This window comes from Oryctolagus cuniculus, chromosome 11 (assembly GCF_051225735.1).
Source record: "Oryctolagus cuniculus isolate XC-2025 breed Fujian yellow rabbit chromosome 11, ASM5122573v1, whole genome shotgun sequence".
In the NCBI taxonomy this organism is placed as follows: domain Eukaryota; kingdom Metazoa; phylum Chordata; class Mammalia; order Lagomorpha; family Leporidae; genus Oryctolagus; species Oryctolagus cuniculus.
The window spans coordinates 93,037,605-93,046,894 of NC_142877.1; positions in this window are offsets into that span (position 1 = coordinate 93,037,605).

The window sequence follows — 9,290 nt, forward strand, 5'->3', positions numbered from 1 at the left end:
CCTTAATGTAGTATATGTAATTTACCTCAATTTTTTGCAGTTAGCTTTGTTTATGCTGTTTTTCAGCAGATATTTTTAGGGTCAAAATATGAATTTTTCACTTTTGATTTACCTTCAGGTTTTCCTTCACCTATGACTATATGATATTTGTTTCTATTTCATTTAGAACTTCTACCTTTCTACTTTTTACACTCACAGCATTAATCCATTTTGAATTTAATTTGGCTTAAGTTGTGAGGAAAGAATCTACATTTATATCTTGCACTATGATAGCCAGATCTCCCCCTCAGGGTTTTTTCTCACTGACTTGTGTTGTCACAGTTATTGTGATCTACACTCTCTTCTGTCCTTTGATCTATGTATTGATTTTTATTTGTATTCTGTTTCTGTTTATTCTGCCATTAATGTCACATCCTAGTGATCATTGCTACTTTATAATACATTCAGCTATCTGATAAGTTGGTAAATTGGACTTCATTAAAATGAGACACTCCTGCTCTGTTGAGACACTAATAAGAGAATTAAAATACAAGCACAGACTGAGAGAAAATATTTGCAAAATATATATCTGAGAAAAAACTTGCATCTAAAATATGTAAAAGTTAAAACTTAATAATAAGCAAACAAACAAGCCAATTTAAAATAGGGAAAAGATCTGAACAGATACCTCACTGGAGAATTAGACAGTAAGCATATAAAAAAGATGTTCAACATCATATGCCAAATGGGAATTGCAAACTAAAATGATAGATAACACTACCCACAGATTAGATTGGTTAAAGTCCAGAATCTGATAACAGTAAATGCTGACAGGACTGCAGAACAATAGGTGTTCTCATTCATTGTTGATAGGGTTCCAAATAATATAGATACTCTGAAAGTTTATTAAAAGGCTAAATATGACATTGTCATGTGATACAGTAATCTCTTTCTAAGATATTTATTCAAGTGAATCGAAAACTTAGGTCCACACAAGAACCCGAACATAAATACTTATGGCAGTTTTATTCACAATCATCAAAACTAGAAACAACCAAGATGCCATTCAGTAGGTGAATGGGTAAATACACAGGCATATCCAAATAAGGAAATATCATTCAGTAATTAAAAAGATGTGAGCTATCAAGCATGAAGAGACATGGAAGAGCTTGAAGTATATATTGCCGAGTGGAAAAAAGTCAATCTGAATAGGCTATCTACTCTAAGATTCCATCTCTATGACATTGTGAAAAAGTCTTGTGAAATAAACTTCTTACCTGATCTGCAGATGAACCCAACTGAATCTAATCAAACTCAAGCAAGCTCAAACTTCAACTGATCTTCAGACAAAGCAAAAAAGCTTCTCTTTTTTTATGGCAAGCCATTTGAGGGTTGTGTGTTATATGGCATTTTTGCAATATAAAAGTTCTAACATAATAATTTTTTAAAAAAGATTTAGTTTTTTATTTTTATTTTTCATTTGGAAGGCAGAGTTACAGAGAGGCAGAGAGAGAGGTCTTCCATCCACCAGTTTACTCCCCAGATGGCCGCAATGGCCAGAGCTCTGCAGATCCTACGACAGGAGCCAGGAGCTTCTTCCAGGTCTTCCATGTGGGTGCAGGGGCCCAAGGACTTGGGCCATCTTCCACTGCTTTCCCAGGCCATAGCAGAGAGCTGGATTGAAAGTGAAGCAGTTGGGACTCAAACCAGTGCCCATATGGGATGCCAGCAGTGCAGGTGGTGGCTTTACCTGCTATGCCATGGCACCCACCCCTAATATTTGTAATTTTATTTCAGATCCAGATCCAGATAGACACTAAAGCTCCCTTAGCGAACAGATATATTTACAGACATACTGAGCATGTAGTACAGAGAGTTCTCAAGTAACATACCTCCACAAATAGTTTCCCCATTAGTAGTGCCTTGCATTGTTATAGTATCTTTGTTATAAATAATGGAAAAATACTGAAATACTGAAAAATAATTATAAGCTGAAGCCCATAGTTCATTAAGGTTTATACTTTATGTTGTTTATTTCTTGAGTGAGAGAAGTGGCTGAAATGCATAATGCCATGTATTCAGCACAACAGTATCAACCAGAACAGTGTCATTGTCCTAAAAGTCCCATTTCATTCATCCTTCCTGTTCTGTAAACCCCTGCCAAACCACTTATCTTTTTACTGTCTCTGTATTTTCTTTATTTTTTTGACAGGCAGAGTGGACAGTGAGAGAGAGAGACAGAGAGAAAGGTCTTCCTTTTTCCGTTGGTTCATCCCACAATGGCCGCTGCAGCCGGCGCACCGTGCTGATCCGATGGCAGGAGCCAGGTGCTTCTCCTGGTCTCCCATGGGGTGCAGGGCCCAAGCACTTGGGCCATCCTCCACTGCACTCCCAGGCCACAGCAGAGAGCTGGCCTGGAAGAGGAGCAACCAGGACAGAATCTGGTGCCCCGACCGGAATTAGAACCCGAGGTGCTGGTGCCACAGGTAGAGGATTAGCCTAGTGAGCCGCAGCACTGGCTACTGTCTCTGTATTTTAACTGCTCTTCAAAACAATCACAAAAGACCCAGAATAGCCAAAGAGATCCTGTACAAGAAAAATCAAGCTAGAGACAACAAAGTACCTGACTTCAAATCATACTACAAAACTATAGTAATAAAAACAGCATAGTACTGGCCTAAAAATTGACAGATACATTAATGGAGCAAAGTAGAGAGCTCAGAAATTAATCCACATACATACAGCCAACTGATTTTTGACAAAAGAGCTCAGACCGTACAGTGCATTAAGAAGCATAGTCTCCTCAACAAATGGTGCTGGCAAAACTGGGTTTATATATGTGGAAGAATGAAATTAGATCCATGCCTCTCACCATATACAAAAATAAACTCAAGATGGATCAAAGACCTAAATTTGAGACCCAAGACTATGAAGTTGCTGGAAGAAAATGTAGGGGATCATTCCAAGACATTGATGTAGGGTACAACTTCCTGGACAGGACCCCTAAAGCACAGGCAACAAAAGCAAAACTAAATAAGTGAGACGATGTCAATCTCAGAAGCTTTTATCCAATAAAGGACAAAGTCAGTAGAATGAATAGACATTCAGCAGAATGGGAAAAATATTTGCAAGCCACTTGTCAAAGGAGTAATCTCCTGAATATATCAACAACTTAAAAAACTCAAAAACAACAAAAAAGAAACAACCAGTCCAGTTAAGAAATGGGCAAATGACTTTAATAGACAATTCTCAAAGAAAGAAATAGAAATGACCAACATAAAAAAATGCTCAACGTCACTAGCCATCAGGGAAATGTGAATCAAAGCTGCAATGAGATATCACCTCACTCCTGTCATCCAAACAGTAACAAGTGCTGGGAAGGATGTGGACAAAGGGGGATATACACTGTTGATGGGAATGTAAGTTAGTGTAGACACTGTGGAAAACAGTGTGCAGATTTCTTAAAAAACTAGAAATAGCCTTGCCATATGATCCAGCAATCCCAGTACTGGGTACATACCCAATAGATTTGAACATAATCTATGAAAGGGATACCTGTACCACCATGTTTATAGCAGCACTGTTCACATTATCCAAAATTTGGAACCTACCAAGGTATCCATCCATCAGATGAATGGATAAAGAAAATGTGGTATATGTATACAATGGAATATTACTCAGCTATGAAAAAGAATGAAATTCTACCATTTGCAGCAAAATGGATGCAACTGGAGGACATCATGTTGAATGAAATAAGCCAGACCCAGAAAGACAAATATTGCATGTTCTCTCTTATATGTGGGAGCTAAAATTTAAAAACCAAACACAAAAGAAGAAAGAAATGTCTTATGTGTATCAGTATTGCTGCAAATATAGTTTTGTACCTCTATGAAACCAATGGTTAAGAATGTTATACTATCATAGTTTTAATGATCTGTGACTTCTTTAAAATTTACTGAATATGGGTGAAATGATCATGTTTTCATTCAATTATTGAGTATAGCTTTTATCTATATTTCTACTAAACTAGGTATTTTTGCTTTTTACTTTATAAACTTATGATTTGGTGAAGTATTCAGCCTTTTTTACTGTAATATAAGTTTAAAATATTATCTTAAAATCTATAAAAAGAGAAAGAGAAGGAAGAAGGGGGAGGGAGGGAAGGAGGAAGAGAATATCATTATGTTGTTAGAATTGTGTCTGCAAATCACACTGAGTCTGTTAAAAATTAATTAAAATTAAAAATTATTAAAAATATCTTAAAGAAAAACATTCCAATAAAGCAACATATCTATACATACCAGCAATTTAATTACCACCATCAACAAATCATTTCAATTAATTATCACCAAAATATACAATCTCTTCTCTAACAGACTTTTATGTCACTCCTTTTGAATTTATGTTTTTATATATCCCCCATAAGAATTTTATCTTGATAAATTGTTATGCTTGTAAGTCTTTAAAAAATTAAAAGCAAACTCAAAAGTAAGTTCAAACATACTTACACATTGTATTCTGATTTTTTGCTATGGTTAAATGGATTTTAGTTTGCTTATACTGCCTTTCTTCCTCTTTCTTTATTATTGTTGTTGTTATTTATTTGTGAGGGAAAGAAGGATGGGTTGGGGGAAGTTATGAGAGAGAGAATGAAAATGACACAGAGAGAAAAAGTTCTCATCCAATGGTTCATTCTCCAAATGCCTATAACTACCAGGGCCAGAGCTGAAGCTGGGAGCGGGGAACTCAATCTAGATCTGCTGTATGGACTGCAGTAACCCAGTCACTTAAGGTATTATTGCTAGTTCCCAGGGTCTGCACACTTACAGGAATCTGGAGTTAGGAACTGGAGCTGGATATTGAACTTCATTGCTCTGATATGGAATGTAGGTGTCCAAACTGGCATTTTGATTATTAGGCTAAATGCATGCATCTTTCCATACAACACTTTAAATTTTTTAAAAAGTACATTCATTTTCTCATATTTGAAAGGCAAAGAGAGTGAGAGAAGGAACAGAGATAGACAGAAATATCTATCCACTCATTCACTCTAATTCACTCATTCAACATCTAGAGTTGGGCCAGGCTGAAGCCAGGAGCCCAGAATTCAATCCTGGTCTCTTATGTGAGTGTTAAGGACCCAAGTTCTTAAGCCATTACGTGATACCTTCCAGAGGGTTGCGTGAGCAACAAATTGGATTCGGAAGTAGAGCTGGGACTTGAACCCAGGTGCTCTGGTATAACTGTCCCAAGTGGCAACTGAACTGCTGCACCAAATGCTGGTCCCTCTTCTTCATATATTTCTTCTTCATTTTTGTTGAATCACTGTTCAATGTAGAGATGATTATGGTGATGTAAATATCATTAACAACTGAGCAATGTAGCATATTATGATTACATTTTGTTTCTAGTATAGCTGCTCATTTCTTTCTGTAGTTTTAATTACTCTCCACCAAGAACTGAAAAACACCTCTAAACATAATCAAACAAATCAGGCCATTCAGTCTGCTCACATTTTTTTTTTTTTTTCATTCTGTATTTTTTGGAACCCTTTCCTTTCTAGCTCCAATTTGGGTTGAGTTTTTTTTTTTTTTTTCTAGGCATTTTGCTTAGTTTTATCCTTGGACTTTCTTCATGATCATCTTTGCAATGCTCTTGCTGCACTCCTTACTTGAATCCCCTATTTCTTGAATTCCTTGTGACCTCATCCAAACCTCATTACCTTCCAATGGCTCTCATCTCCTAATTACCATCCTAATGTGGGTTAAGGCTCCAAAATGTTAATTTGGAAGGGGGCACAATTCAGTCCATAGCTATGGGTATCCCATACGTGATATGTGATCATTTATTTAATTCCTCTGGTAAGTTCAGTATCTCACCTCTGTAGTCCACCCTACTTGCTTTGTTCACTTTCTCCAGAGGATACTTTATATTAGTCTCAGGGGAAGGAGGAACATTCCTTCAGGTATCCTGAACAGGAGAAAGGCTCTACCAATCTGATTGTCTCTTACACAGACTTCACCTCTCCTTTTACTTTTAGCATTTTCCCTCTCACACTTGCAGAATCAAATAACGCCCCTAAATTGTTTTCATCCTCTCTATGGGAATGTGTTGCAAATAAACTTTATTTTCATTGGATCTTCTACTTAAGCTTCTATTTATGAAGGCACAGTTTTTGCCTCTTGGGTTTACTGTTCTATTCTAATTGAGCACACTGTAGGTACTCAATAAATATTTGGTTGGTGATAAACATAAGGACTTAGATTCAGTTTTGTAACTCTGCTAAGTTAGCTACTATTCCCATCTCCTGCTTTTTATTGCCATCTGTACTGTTTTCTCCTCTTATGTTTTTGTTTGGGCAGTAGCCCAATAATCTTAGTTTTATAGTGACCTATACTCTTATTTTAGTAGAGTCTTAGGGAAGACTAATAAATGTGTGTTTTCATATTACTATGCTTTTTTGAAATCAAGCATGATTTTTCAACCAGTTAAATATTTTAAAAACTTTCAACTTGCTTTTTAATTCTCCTGGCAAAATTATGAGGTGAAAAATCAGAACATTTGTATTTATTTTCATAGCTTTCAGGCTTCTTCCATTTTTACTCTCATCCATGGTACTATTATGTTTAATTAATAAAAAATTAAACTAGTTTCATTTCATTTGAAAGGGGGAGGAGGAAGAGGAGCAGCAGGAAGAGGGAGAGGGAGGGATGGAGAGACAGAGGGAAGAGGAGAAGGAAGGGATGGAGGGAGGGAGGGAGGAAGGAAGGAAGGAAGGAAGGAGGGAGGGAGGGAGGGAGGGAGGGAGGATGAATGGGTGGATGGATAGATTGGTCTTCGGGTGGATGTCTGTTCACTCCCCAAATGCCCACAACATTCATGGCTGGGTCAGGCTGAAGCCAGGAGTCCAGATCAATCCAGATCTCCTGTATAGGTACAGGAACCCAAGTACTTGAGCTATCACTTGCTGTCTCTGAGGGCGTGCATTACAAGAAACTGGAATCACAAGTGTAGCTGGGACTCAAGCCATTCTGATATGAGATGCAGGCATCCCAAGCAATGTTTTGACTGTTGTGCCAAATGCCTGCCCATATTTATCATTTTTTTTTTCAAAAAAAATTCAGTAGCAATTGTTATCTGACCATTTACAATTTTTCCATGAACTAAGTACAGTTGACTTCAGGAACTCTGGGGCTTTCTTTTTTCCCTGAACTTTAAATAAATTATGACATTTATTTTACAGCTGAATTAGGTGCCAGGAAAGATCAGTAAAATCTATCTTCCATTTCTCGGATAAAGGCTGATCATCCCAGCAGTATTTGTGTAATGATTCACTCGATATTGATCAAGGGTCTAGAAAGTCTGTGGATTTTGCATTTGGGGAATTTAGGAGTAATTTATAATAACAAGCAATAATAGGAAGAGTTATTTAGTGTTTGTTGCTAAGTCTAACTGTGAAACCCAGGCATGAGTGGCCCAGGAGTGCAGTGGAGGATGGCCCAAGTCCTTGGGCTCTGCACCAGCATGGGCGACCAGGAGGAAGCACTTGGCTCCTGGCTTTGGATCAGTGTGGTGCACCGGCCACAGTGGCCATTGAGGGGTGAACCAACAGAAAAAGGAAGACCTTTCTCTCTGTCTCTCTCTCTCACTGTCCACTCTGCCTGTCAAAAAAAAAAAAAAAAAAAAAGTGAAGAATGGTATCATAACATCTCATGTTTCCTAAAGTAAAATAACTTGGTTGTATGAGATTGTGTAGCCTAGTGTTCCTTTGGCTTATCTTCTCTTGGCTTCTCACTGAGAGGCGACTTCTGTTCTAAATTATGAATGGGAAAATTGTGAAATCTGCATTCAAGACTATGCTCTACGCCTGTTATTAGTGCTGAAGATAGATGCCTTTCATCTTTTCAGATTCATCTTTCAGTTTGTTCTCCAATGCTATACAGCTGCTTCCCACCTGTCAAAAATTAAGTGTTATGAATTGACATTGACATTGTTGGGTGAGCTCCCTTTGATGACAGAAGTCTGTCAAGTTTCCAACATCGTCTCCTTCCTCCACAAGCAGTAATGGTGTTATGTCCTAAAGAGAAAGGAAAATCATGTTATCTCACTGTTAAATCTAAGTCTTCCCTTGAATTCAATAAAGTATTTATTAAGCAAAGTCATAACCTGGTATGATAGAAAGCACTTGTCTGCAGAATAACACCCAGGGGTGAGAATAAAAAATGTTCAACAACCAGAAAGGATGATGGCTAGAACACCAACATCCTCCTGCATTGCTCGTTAATTTACAGATGGCAAGAAAGTCCATTGGGCCCTAAAGGAAGGGCAAGGGACATACAGGGAATTCATCACAATAGTTGTTGGCTCACCCGTACAGAAATATTTCAATAATTCAGCAACTACTATTGATGTACTGGTGCTTTCTGGTTGAGTAGCAGCCCGAGTCACACTGAATTTAAATTTCTCTCAGGGCAGTTTCTGGCACTGTGACTCAGAGAGCAGTTCCCTAACTTTCTGAATTCAAGTTCCTATATCAGTTTTAACAGGTCATTATTGCTGTGCTGTACCTCACATATGGCATCTTGCAAGTCCTGTTCATATTTTCCAGGTGTCTATTGAGCAAAGACTCCCTAAGCCTGTGTTCCATGGGAAGAAAGGCTCCATAATAAAAGCCATAAATATATAAATTATTGTATAATTTATAGTTTATAAATATATATAGTTTGTAAACTATATACAATTATTGTATATATACTATATACAATTATACATTATACTATACACAATTATTATACAATAATTTATAGTTTATAAATATATATAGTTTACAAACTTTATAGTTTTTATAAACTATATATATTTATAAACTATAAATTATACAGTTTATAAATCTATAGAGTTTTGTATAAATACAAGACTATCACGAAAGGAGCTGAACTCGTCATGAGGGAGTCCTGCTTGTGGAATTAATGAGACACCTCTACAGCCATCGGCTCCAGAGTGCCACTGTCATTGCTAAGTTCAGGAAGGTTCCTCTGTCTAACCTGGCAGCTGTTGAGCATGTTACCATGAAGTCCCGTGTGAGCTATGGTCTGCATCTGGAAAATGTATGCCTCACCTTTTGTCGACGTGAACTCAGTCTGATTTCAATTCAAATCTTGCAATGGTACATCTGAATGCAAGAATCCAAATTATGCTTTAAATCTAGCTATAAGGGAATCAGGAAAATGTTTAGCTTTCTAGCCTCTGCAGAACAAGAAGACAAATAAATTGAAGAGTTCAAGTGAATTTTGCAAAACATAGTCTACTAT